This window comes from Phascolarctos cinereus, unplaced genomic scaffold (assembly GCF_003287225.1).
Source record: "Phascolarctos cinereus isolate Bilbo 61053 unplaced genomic scaffold, phaCin_HiC Scaffold_4;HRSCAF=312, whole genome shotgun sequence".
In the NCBI taxonomy this organism is placed as follows: Eukaryota; Metazoa; Chordata; class Mammalia; order Diprotodontia; family Phascolarctidae; genus Phascolarctos; species Phascolarctos cinereus.
Genome location: NW_027555847.1, coordinates 249958169 through 249971510, shown reverse-complemented (window position 1 = coordinate 249971510; position 13342 = coordinate 249958169). Strand labels below are relative to the sequence as shown.

Here is a 13342-nt window from a genome sequence, read left to right as displayed (position 1 = left end):
GCAACAACATATATATGAAAGGTAGTGTGGATAGAGAACTGATCTCAAAGTGAGGAATGTCTGGGTTCAAGTTTCACATCTGACACCTCCTGACCCCCCTCGTACGTACCTCTTTTGACCCATAGCACCAGAGCTACTCAATCACTCCATCTAAGGGATTACTTTAGGATTTAGAATAGAGAAGATTATTAAAAATAAATAATAAATTTGGGGGGGACAAAAGAGAAGGGCACAGTGCTTTAATTGGAAGCAATAAGTAACTGAATTTTAACAAGGAGGATTTAGAAAGGGATCTTTTCCACCAAAAACACAAAAAACCAAAAACTGCACAGAAACAACTATGAAAAGAGGAAAATGAATCTTCAAGAAACAAAAAATTGCATGGTGCAGTGGAAAGCAAGATACATAAAGCATTTACTAAGCACTTACTCTGTGGTAGCTACTGTGCTAATTCTGAGGATACAAATACAAGAAAACTAGATAATCCTTGCCCTCAAAGAGCTTATGGTCTAACTGAGGAAAACAAGGCATGGAGGGAACAGCCTGGAAAGGCTGGCACATGTACTCTCCTAACACCCCAGTGGGTGGATGGTCAGAAAGACATTTGGAGGCCTGGTTCCCAGAAAGATAAAGCATAACCTTGCCTATCAGAACCTGGGACCTCAGGGACAGAGTCCAAGGTTCTGAAGTGGGAGGGGCAGGGCAGGGGAGATAGGGTTGACTGCCAGAGAGCAGATACCACAGGATGGAGATGGCCTGGAAATGGTGAAGTGAAAATAGCCTGCATCTTTTGTGTAAGAAACCAGTGTTCTAGTTCTGACTCTTGTCACCAATTTACTGTGTGAACTTGGACAAAATCACAACTTCTTAGAGTACAGTTTCTCTCTTCGGGCCTCTACTTCCCCTTCTGTAAAATGGGTGAGCGGGGGTTAGATTAGATTAATTCTAGCATCTCTTCCAGCTCTAATATTTCATGGCCATATAAAGTGGTGTGGTAGTCCTAGAATTCATTGGAGCTTTGTGAGTGCCCATGTCCTCTGTTCATATAAACTAAAAAAAGTTAAAAAAAAAAAGCCAAGTAGATAAAGGACTGAGTGGCCAGACTACAACATTCTTTTTCACTGAATGGAGTAGGCACAGCCTACCAAGTTACCCAATGAGCTGCCACAATGAGTACTTTGCTAGTTCAAATGAGAACTTGACTGGTGAGGGTGGGGGTGGAGGGGAGATATATTTTCAATGTGTTTTGAAGCTTCCAAGCAAAAAAATAAAAAAATGAAAAAATGAATGCCAGTTACTGTCAGGGGAGAGACTGATCTAGCTCTCTTCCACTGAGGGCCAAATTTTTGGTTCCCCCATGATCATTTTGAAGGAGAGGCTAAAAGATTGGGAGCAAAACTTGTGAGAAAGAAGGAAAATCCCAGCTTTGCAGTATCTAATTTGGTTGGAATGAGTGGGATTCATATTTTATTGTCTAGTACTACCTTGGTCCCCCAAGTTCAGAGTGTGAGATGAAGGGCACCTATAGGCAGCTGTCTGTAATATCATTAGGGACACCCTGTCTAAAATTCAGCTACTTATTGCTTCCAATGAAAGCACTGTGCCCTTCTCTTTTGTCCCCCCCAAATTTATTATTTATTTTTAATAATCTTCTCTATTTAGATTTTGAGTTCCAAATTCTCTCCCTCATTCCCACCTCTTCTCCACACACTGTGAAGACAAGCAAAATGACATCAATTATACATGTGAAATCATGCAAAATATATTTCCATATTAGCCATATCACAATGAAAGGAAGGGAGGTACGGAGGGAGGGAGAAAGGAAGGAAAGAAGGAAGGAAGAAAGAAAGGAAAGAAGGAAGGAAGGAAGAAGAAAGAGAGAGGAAGGAAGGAAGGAAGAAAGAAAGAAAGAGAGAGAGAGAAAGAAAGAAAGAAAAAAGAAAGAAAGAAAATCATACTTCAATTTGCACTCAGAGTCTTTGGAGGGGGATAGCATTTTTTATCATGGGTCCTTTGGAATTGTCTTGGATCATTGTATTGATCGGAACAGCCAAATCTTTCACAGTTGATCACCATTCCAACATTGCTATTACTACAGGCAATAATCTCTCACTTCTTCTTACTTTACTTTGCATAAGTTCATATAGATCTTGCCATGCTTTTTCTGAAACCAAACCTATTTTCCTCTTTTCTTAAAATGAAAATTTCCCTGCTATGAAATATAAGATGTGTAGAATTCAAAAATATCTATGGAAATTCAAACAATTTTTAAAAAAAATTTACTCATGGCCCAAAGTGGTCTCAGTTGAGATAGACTATCTTACTTTAAATACATGATTACATTTGACAGTAGAAATGTAAATGGAAGCATAATTCATGAATTTGTTTAAATTGTTTGCTTGGTAGTCATGGCATATACATTCACTTATCTGTAACTCATCTTTGTTTCTTTGTGAAGATCAAATCAGAATTAAACTGTTACAGAGGGCCCATTTACCCTTCCCTTAGAGGCCTATGGATGTCCCTACATAATTTGAATTGTTAGAGTAGGAGGGAGCAGGAAGTAGCAGTGGTATGAACTCCTGGAAGCTACACCCAGCAACTTAAAATTTTGCCTCTTCTGCTCTAGGGGGAAAGATGCCCTTTAATGAACCAAGCTGCTCTTCTGGTGTGTTGTGGGAATTAAAATAAGAAAAGTATGCCTTGTGGGTCTTGCTATACTGCAAGAAAGAGCCATTTTATACAAATCCTGTGCTCTCTGATTAGCCTTTTAGTCTTTTGTGGGGTCCATTAATGTTTTACAGTTAAAGATGCCATCAATTGAATTCCTGGGCTTCCACACGTGGGCTCTGGACAACTCTTGCTTCTCATGTTCTCCATCAGTATGGTGCTGAGCTCTGACTCAAGTCTGTCAACTGGCATTTAACAAAACAGGAAAGAAAAAAGCAAAAAAAAAACCAAAAACAAAACCCCAAACCGTAAGTTATCTACAGCCATCTGAGAAGTTTGGGGAAAAGGTGAGAAAGAAAGAGCTGAGTCTTGGAAGGGAGGAAAGAGAACTCAAGATAATTAATCCATTGGTTGGAAACCAAAACTTCATCTTGAAATACTGATTTAATTAATCAGCTGGAAGTATCTCTTTGTGACAACTCTGAAAAGATATTCAGGTAAGAATTTGTAATTTCAATTGTATGTTCACGGTCCTGTTGTACAAGGGAGGAGAAGGAATATTCAGTGTCTCTCACTTATAGATATGTCCCTGTATTTTTAGCAGAGCCCACTAGAAAAATCTCCCATCAGACCTCAGCAATATTCTTTTCAGCTTACCAGAAGTTATTGGAGTGATCTTCCAAGGCAGCAGAGTAATTATGTTGTATGTTACTTCCCTTGGGAACTGCCTGATAATGTGGCCAGGGCTGACCTTGAAGTCATACTATAAGTTACAGAAAAGTTACTGATGTACATTGGCGGAGGGAGTTTCCATAGCAGGACCTCTCTCATACTGATGAAATCAAAGGTCTGGACCAAATCCTCCCTAAATCCCTTCAATTCCTGCCCCTCTCCAACCCTCCCCCCCAAAAAAAAAATCCTAAAATGAAAACACCACAAAAGTAGGATTAGTATACAGGTCTGCTCTCATCCCAAACTATAGTTCACATCTCCAAACTTATTTCACTGTGAAAGGAGAGATAGATTTGGGGAGAAACAACATGGCATAAAGGAAAATGCTTTGAATTAGAATCCAGGACAGCTGGATTCTACTTCCAGCTCTAGCACTACGTGTTCTTGGGTAAATCATTTGTCTTTTCTGGGCCTCTCCTAATCTATGAAGTGAAGCCAGTACACTAGATAAAGTCTGAGGCCCATTTAAGCAATCTAATTCACACTAAAGTGTTAATGACCTAATATACTCCTCTTCTCAGGATCATTTGCATTTTAAAAAAGAACCAGATTCCCCATGGAGGAATTTCTTTCATCTGGCAGTAAGTGGGAGGAGAGATGATTTTAAAGAGGGGTCTCCTTGCTATGTGCACTCTTGGCAAATTCTTATCTACCTTGAAAGCTAAATAAAGCTAAATAAAATAAATGCTGTCCCTATAGATATCCCTCCTTAGAGGGACCCCAGCATTTGCCATTCCTTTCTAAAGGGGACCTAGCTATTTCAGAACAATGAACCTTATTCTTTCCTGAGGCAGCCTTTGACTCTCCTACACAGAGACAGCCACTAGGCAGGATAGAGTACTTAAGGTGGGTTTGCCAAGCCACTCACATGATACAGATATCATGTACTTAAAGGCGAGCATTATGACTAAGTACTAGAGGCCAGACAAGTTTGGGGAAGCAAAAGGTTGGGACTGGTCAAATTAGGGGCCTGAGGTGCATGTATATGTATGTTTGAGGTGGGAAGGAAAGAGGACTCTCTAGAGTGACAGTATAGGACAAGGCTTATCAGACATACTGAATGAAGGTTTGTCACGTGGAAAGAAAGGGAGTTGTACTACCAGTCATTGCTAAACAAATTCTTCTCTCCTGGCTGGGGGGGGCGGGGAAGGCATCAGGAACTCAGACTCTATTCCTGTCTTGGTCATGCTAGGTTTGGAAGGGAATCTTAAGAGGTCATTTATTTTGTTTGTTGCCTTGCCTTTGAACCGTATTTCACTATCCCAGAGAGACATTTGGGATTGTCTAAATGTAGTTCTTTTCCTAAGATCCTCAAATATTCAACAGGTAGAGTCAGGGATCCAGCAATCTCACAGTTCCAAAGCCTTCAATGGTACCATGCAGCTCAGTTACACAGATCGTACAGTCAGAAGGTTCTGTTAAAAGTTAAAGCTTCTAGATCTTCTATTGAAACAGTCCAAGCCCCCTTTTACTGTTCCCATTGGACATGTGGGTTTCTATCCTCTTCTTTTCTCTATCTTCTTTCCTCCTCCTACCCCCACCAGCTTTCAGAAGGTTATTAGCTGTGGGTATACGGTATGGTAGTAGAAACTGTGAGAATGAAGCTGAGGCATGGTGGCAAAATCCAGAAAGTCAGAAGCACCACATAAAAATATTTTTTTGTACTTGGTGATTTTTTTTCATTGCAAAGGTGGAGTCAGGTGGAGAATAATGAAAAATGTGTGGGAAAACATGGTTTGGGATTAAGAAAGGAAAAAAGTGAAGGGCTTGTGGATTATTTGGAGATTTCACATTTGTAATATCAGGAGTACTTTTTTCAAGAAGAGGGCTAGCAGGTGTTAGAAACATTAAATGTTGAACAAGAGTCTATTTGTGTGTGTGGGGGGGTAGAATGGGAAGAGCATGGAATGTAGAGCCCAATCCCAATTCTGTTTGACCTTGGATAAGATATCTGATCTCTCTGATCTTCAAGTTTCCTCATCTGTAAAATGATGCAGTTGCAATAGATGATGTCTAAGAAATTTTTTAGCTCTAAACTGGCAAAACCACAAAAAATGAAAATGGCTTTATCTTAACCAATAAAAATTTGTGGTGTAGTCATTCCAAAATCAGCTGTCTCTGTGCCATTAGATCATTAGATTAAGGATTGAAATAAACACCAAATTAGAAGAAATGAAAAGGATGAGAAAAAAGACAATCATTTTCATTACTTCTAATTCTTCTAAATGTGTATGATGATGACAACTCCAGACTCGCCTATTTGAACAAGTTGTTGACTATGAAAAATGAGAAACTGATAAAAGTAAAAATATTAATGCTGATTGTCAGCTGATTGTTATCATGTTCTAGAAAAGTTTAACTTGTATAAAACAGTCACCACAAAAGGAGGTCAAAAGAGCCTAGAATCCATTTGCAAACACATGTTATCTTCATCAAGTGAAGAAACATGGCAGCCAACACAGATTTAGAGTACAAATTCTTTTAGTATGTTCCTACATGACTCTGGAGAGTTTTAAAGTATTAACCTCTTTGTAGTATATTGTTTTTCATGGTTGTTAATTTTTAGAAATAACCTTATTATCTTTAATGAAAATAAAACAGTATCACTTTGAAAAACAAAAATTTTAAAGCTGTACGTATAATGAAGGGATTGGCCAATGAGACCTCAGTTCTTAGAGCACAAGCCATATCCACATGGAGACTTGGTTAGCCTCCTTCCGAAAACGTGAGAGAAAGGGCCCTTCCCCACCCTACCCCCATATCAGAGCATGTACCTTGCCACTATTTTCTAACTTATCTGCAAAGTGACAAAAAGACTTTTAATTGGTTGCTGAGCTAGAACTGACTGTGCATACAAAAGGCTTTAACAGATGAACTCTCTCATTTCCCTAGCTGTGAGCACGGCAAGAACTCCTGTGACCTAATGGGTGGGGGGAGCCCTTCCCCTACCTGGCTGCCATGTGTCTGTGAAGCCATGGTACCTCTATTTCTTCTTACCTTCTCTATTTCTTCTGTCTCTGCTATGTTTGTTCTTTCTTGGTCTTGAGCAAATGAGTATCAGAGACAGAATGGACCAGGTTATGAACATACAAATTTTACGTCATAAGTATCAGAGATCTAACAACTAGAGTTGGTAACAAAGTCTGCTGGTAGCCACATCAGCTGAGTCAGGTGAGGAGCCAGTCCAAGACTGAATAAATATGGCAGTCAGACACCATATCTTTCAAGCAAGGGAACCACTAATCCATCAGCCTTGCTACGCACCCAGAAGTAAAGTTGGTGGGCTGAATGTTTTGTAGTAAACACGAAGTTTGAGCTTCCTTTCCACAAGGACTAAAGTACTAGGGCAGAGAGTATGCTCCTAATTTGGGAGCACTTCAGTAATCACTTTACTTTCTCAGTAAATATGCTCTTGCTTAAAAAAATCAATGTTAATTGGTTAATTGATATTAGGGAGTTGTTAACTGGTCAAACGGTAGTGGGGAAATGTAGCTGATGGGGGCTCATAAGCAATAGTACTAGAAAACCCTCCAGCCCTTCAGTGTTACTTATAAAATTCTGAGGGAAAAGTAGCTATCATACTTTGGGGACCCAAATCACTAGTCCAAATATGAGTTGGAAGAGTGATTCCATAGTATGTGCAATAAAAATTTCAATTATTATTACTGTTTATTGTTATTATGACCATGATAGGGTATATAACAACAAACCAGAAAATCCATAGATCAAATAGCAAAGTTTTCAAGTAGGGCAGAACAGTAAAGCAAATATCAAGGAAAATTTCTCCATACACAAAGGGGTAAAATTTCCCATGGATTGCCACACCACCAGCGAGAACAGGAATATTCCCTGAACAACTCACACTCTTAGGGTAGTGTCTGGCAGCAAATTACCCTGAGCTTAGATAAGCTTCAAGGAGGCACTTAGTAACCCTAGAGAGGATGAGGCAGAGCTAGTGACTTTTGCCCTGCATTCCTGCCACTGACTATGCCCTGATTGCTGTCCCCCTTACACTTATTTGCAAAATATTACATGGGAGGATTACCAGAGATGATCAAAAATATACAAAAGAAATCCATGCTGGAAGTGACACAAGTTTAAAGATAAACAGGGATTGGTTTCAAGATATATCAAAGATGGAAATATTCCAAAAGAATGGAAAAGATTTCAGGTGGCATTATTATGGAAATGAACCAAACTACTATTAACCACTACCCCATATACCTAATATCTCATCTCTAGAAAATCTTTATCAGAATGCTTTATATGAAAAGAAAACAAGAAGGCTTTTGAAAATAATTTTCTACAGCAGACCACATGTTTACTGTCATACAATTAATTGACTAAGAGGTATAGAAATAGAAGATTCCACTGTGTTCATTGTTTGTTGATTACTCCCCTCTACCCAAAAAAAAAGGCATTTGACTCAGGAGAGTAAAATGCAGCTTTGAAAGCTCTTCTCCAGCTAGGTGTCTCCATGCATGTGGAGTTCACATGTATACAGTACTTTGAGGTTCCTACAGCATTTTCCTCACAACAACTACATCATACTGCCTCTCTTTGTTAAGATGATATAAGATTCTTTGATAGATGTAACCACAGAGATAACATTGTCCAATGATCCTTTGAGTATCAAGATCAAACTAGGCAAAAAACAAAACAAAACAAGGAGACAGATTCTTGCCAAAGTGTTTACCAGTGTCACAGAAGATGTCCTATGCAACTTTTAAGTGAGAAAAGGAATTTCTATAAATGATGCATTTCTTCAGATGGTCCTGTTTGCGGATAAAACTACCTGCAGAATACTACAGGGTTAGTCGTTCAAAAGAAATAAGCTAGCAATCCACACAAGAAGAACCAAATGGATCAAAAATATACATTGCCCAAACCATAACAGGCACAGACAACCTATTCAATTAGTCCATCAATACATATTATGTACCAATTACTAGAATTAAATAGGATTCGGACTGAATTTGGGAAAATGCCATCAAAGGCTATCTTTTAAATACTGATACTCTCTGGTGATGCTAAATGGCTATGTATCATGGAACAAGATAATCCGAAAATAATTAAAATTTCAGACAGCCCATAGGGCAATAAAAAGACACATGGGCTATAGCATTTTTTTTTCTGTTGCATATTGCCAAAATAACTTGCATTAGAAATGGTATAAAAGATATCATTGAGGACTAGCACCTCTGATGTGAAGGCTTGCTGAGCCCTTTTCAGGGCTGCTCATCCACCTTTGGTGTCCACCTTCACCCAATTCTCTCACCTGCAGCTCTAAGAAGCTGTAGCATCAGTTGCCATACCCCAGGAAACCATCTTGGCAGATGAGCTAAACCAAGTTGAGGGTAATAAGCCCAAGAACACAAGGACTTGTCTTTGACAAAAAGTACTAGGAAAACTAAAAGGCAACTAGGCAGAAGACAGATGTAGACCAGTTATCTTATACTATATGCTCTAAGAAGCTCTAAATGGATAATCTGGGCATGTGGGGGTGTACTGTGTTTTGCCCGTATAGGTTATGTATGTCCACATAGGTCTATCTAGATGCGACTCATAAGCAGACAAGAATAAATATCTTTAGAGTTTTCTCCCTCCCACTCTTCTCAGAGGAAGCCTTTGATTCCACCAGCTACTCTACCCTCCTAAGACAGAGGGGGCACTAGGCTAGAACTATATCTATTTGCTCCCTTAAAAACTGTTAAGTCAATGGGAGAACTTGCAGCCTTGAGGCCACATGTGGCCTTCTAGGTCCTCCGGTGTGGCCTTTTGACTGAGTCCAAGTTTTACAAAACAAATCTTTTTTTGTTGTTGTTTTAAGGGTAACAAACTTTTATTAGTTTCTCTTGAAAATGCAGGCTAGGGAGAACAGAGGTCACTTAAGTTGGGGACACATTTGTACTCTTTGCAAAACAGGGAGCAAGATCCCTGCATGCCAAATAGATATACCTCCCTCCACACTAACCCTCCCCTTAAAGCACATTAATTTAAATTGATCCCATTTCAACATATGCCCCAATGCTTCAAAAAGTTATAACTGCTTCTAGAGAGATAAACATTTTCTGATAAAATTAAGAGGATTATTAGTTCTGGCTCCTCAATCATCAGAAAAGGAAGGGGAAAAAAGTCAGGAGAATCATTTAATTTGCAAGGCTTTGTTTTTTGTTTTTGTTATAGCAAGTATAGATTTGGAAGGTTGCTCCCCCAAACTAGTCTGATACCCCTGTGTTCAGGTTGGCAATGTGAAGAGACACATTGGTTCTGGTGGTGAAGGAGAACCCGCCAGATGAGATCAGTTCGATTCTGAGGCTTTGTGTTCATTTCCCCTTTGGTCCCCAATGTCCTTCCCGCAAAGCTTGAGACCAACGGCTCTTTCCATCTTGCCTAAGACCAGGTTATTAGGAATGGCCCATCCACATTCATAGTCAGCAACAACTTGTTGCTTTTCAGTGATTTTTGTGGCCAGATCCTTCTGTGTCAGCCCCTTGCTCTTCCAGTCCTACTGGATCACTTTGCCCACTTCTAGTGACCCTGCCATGGTGAAGTTCCTCAGTCTCTGGGTCCAGCTTGGCTCTGGTTCTTTGTGATGGAGTGCTGTTTGTTTTGGCCAGTAGCCCATTTCTTGAAAGTTTCCACATCTCATCTTCTCTGAGTTGCTAAGATGGCCTGGGCTGCCGTGGGGCCCTTCTTGAGCAGCACCATCACTGTGTCCCAGTCACTCTCAGCCATAGTGGGGATGTGATGGGAGGAGTCTCCACTCTCAGGGAAGCCAGACTCAGGGAGCAACACAACAACAATGCTCTGCCTGCCTCAATTGATCAACAAATCCTTTTATTAAGGGGATTTGTTCTATGGAGTTAGGATTCAGTCAAAGGGTTGCACTTGAGGACTTAGAGGGTCACATGTGGCCTCGAGGCCAAAGGTTCCCCACCCCGGTCTAGGGGAATTAATTTTTAAGTTTAAGCAGTGCTCTTGATTGTTAGCCCTTATTGGTAAAGAAATGTCTCAAGATATATACAAGGCTTGACTTCCTTTCCCAAGTAACAGTTCCACAATAAGAATCTTGAATAAATATATATAGAGAATCTTGAATAAAACCCATTTATCCAAATAGACAGCAAACAGAAATCAGAAAAAGTATACAAGTAAGAATATACCAGATGATACAGAGTGAATGAAGTTTCCCATTGGCAGTGAGATAATTCAACCAAAGGAGAGAATCTCAGATCTCACCCAGGATGGTGGCGGTGGTAGAGTTTCCAAAGTCTCCAATGTAGTCAGCTAGGGTTGGAAAAATGATTAAGGTGCCAGCTACTCTACATGCCAGCTCTTCCTAGGGTCTTCCTCTCCCTTCAGGGATCTGAGTCTCTCTTTTGGTAGAAGGGTCACTCACTGATTGTGGGTGTGAAATGCTAGACCCCTTGATAGTTACAGTACAATATCAGATGATTTTTCATTTTATTTTAACAAGGCTGGTACTATGAAGAGTAATTGGGAAATGACTATGCTGTGAAAAACAAAATGTATCAATATAACATTTTTACAAAAGAATATTAGAAGTAGAAAACAAGCATTTAATAAGCTCCTATTATGTGGCAGGCACTATGCTAAGCAATTTTCAAATATTATCTCAATTTATCCTTACAACAATTCTGTGAGGTAGGTGCCATTCTTCTCTCATTTTACAGTTGAGGAAACTGAGGCAGAAATAAGTGTGTCTTGCCAAGGGTCACACACTGATTAAATGTCTGAGGCCAGATTAAAGATGTTTCAGCCATGTATCAAGAGAGAGGAACAATGAAAGAATGTTGGCTTCATTTATATATGCATTGGTATCTGATATATAAAAAGATCCAGAGGAAGACTGCCATTTAAAAAAATAGACCCTATGTGGATTTACCTTGTTGAAAAACAGGGATAAGAATCATTAAATACACACCATTTATAATAAATACTTTTTATGACTGGTATTGCCTTTCACTTTACTGTATCATGTATAATTCAATGAAAGGCTCTAGTTGGGCCATTATCCTGGTTTTGCATACTCCCAGACCACCTTTCTTTCTGGGATTTCCTTTTTGACTTGAGATTAGATTTTTTTTTCCACCCAGAGGTATAACTTCCTGCAAGGTTACCATTAAATGAAAAAAGGGAGCTGCTAGGCTGGCCAAGGACAGGCAAACTGGCTTAGGCTGGAAACAGAGCAAGTCAAAGCTCCTATGCTGATTAGCAAGATCAGACCTGGGTGTGGCTTCTGTACTTCTAGTGTGGGTGAAATAAGGGGGGGGGAGAGAGAGAGAGAGAGAGAAACAGAGACAGAGACAGAGAGACAGAGAAAGGAAGGAAAGAAGGAAAGAGAGGAAGAAAGAAAAAGGGGAGGGAGGAAAAGAGGAAAGAATATCTTTGAGGGAAAGGAGTAGCAGCCTTATACTAATTTGTTGCCTAGATTTCTGTCCAGGTGAAAGGGTTCTACTAAGAAACCTTGATGTGCAAGGAATTCACAAGATAACAGATCAATAGAAGTCCACCTCATGCCAAGCTGTGGAAAGACTAGATAAAGTATTAGGTTGGACAGGAATTTCCTCCTAGTCAGCCAGTAGTCTAAATCCTACATTTGTAGATAGCCCAGGCTATATACCACAGTCTTTTATGTTTACCTTCTGTTCTCTGCAATTATGTCATGTTCATCTTCTCCCAGTCCTGTGTCTGGAATGCACTTGGTTGAGTTCCTTGACTCCCTGATAGACAGAATACCAATTCTATAGCATCATGTAGCTCATACAAGCTCTGGGAATTCTTACCCTAATTTCCTCTCCACTCTCACAAACAAGTTGCAGGTTCTTGAGCAATGCTGTATCTCTTCCTGAGGGTTCTAGAGGTACCCCTGAATAGTTAAGGTATCTTAATACTATCCAGCCTACACCAATGTACTTCTCCAAACAATATTGAGAATCATTTTAGTCATCCAAATTTTAGAAAGTATTACTAAGGTAGTATTATAAGAAAGGCTGATACAAACATCTTTCCAAAAGTCTATGAATCACTCTCCCACAAGTACATACAGATTCCAGGGGATAGAATGCTCAAGCTTAGAGACCACATGTGGTAAAAGGGTTAACTCACAGCTTTTGGTTACTAGAAATCCTTTTCTTCTGTTCATAGGGTGCCCAAGAAATTCCTCTTGTGTATGAAATAGATTCTTAGTTAGGCTCCTTGTGGTGCTATGAATCTACATCCAGTCTGTCTCTGGTTTTCAATGCAGACACAACTAATTTGGAGATGAAGCAAGGACATTGCTGGTAAAGAGAGAAATCCAACATCCTTGGCATCCTTTGAAGTTCACTAGGTCTTCCTCAGGGTAAAGGCAGGGGACCACTCCCCTAGTAGCTTTTAAAAAGAGCCAAAAGGGAGAATCATGAGCAGAATCATGTCTGGGATTTTGGGGGAAATTAGTCCTTAGTGGTCAGGAGTTGAAATAGTTGTAGAGGCTCCTAGAGTAGATTGATGGGAGGCTGTGGTAGCCAGCCTGACCTATCAATTAACTCAGGATTAGGGTCACAGGGCTGTACTGATATCTACAAGCTTAGGAAGTCATGGTAGGAATGCCAGGACTATTTGGCCAATGAAAAGACTTAGTTATCATTATTTTGGAAAAATGGATGAGATGATTATTTATGTAGAGAGATGAAACACTGTGATGGACGTGTGTGTTTCACAACCACATGCAAATTATATTTCATAAATGTGAACATAGTGTTGATGTACAGGTTGGTTGCAATGTTCTGCACATGCTAGCGACATTTGCTTCTGTGATATGTATTCTAGTATGTATTGTCCTATATATACAATTGTGGCATGTATATAATGTGTTTCTGCTTGTAATGTATACATGTTTATTTCGGTGACTCCATTATGGCTAGCATGCATTATA

At 39.7% G+C, this 13342-nt stretch overlaps 1 pseudogene; it reads right to left on the bottom strand.

The window, feature by feature from the left end:
• Positions 1–9225: 9225 nt before the first annotated feature.
• Positions 9226–13342, bottom strand: LOC144456881 (endothelial differentiation-related factor 1 pseudogene; annotated as a pseudogene).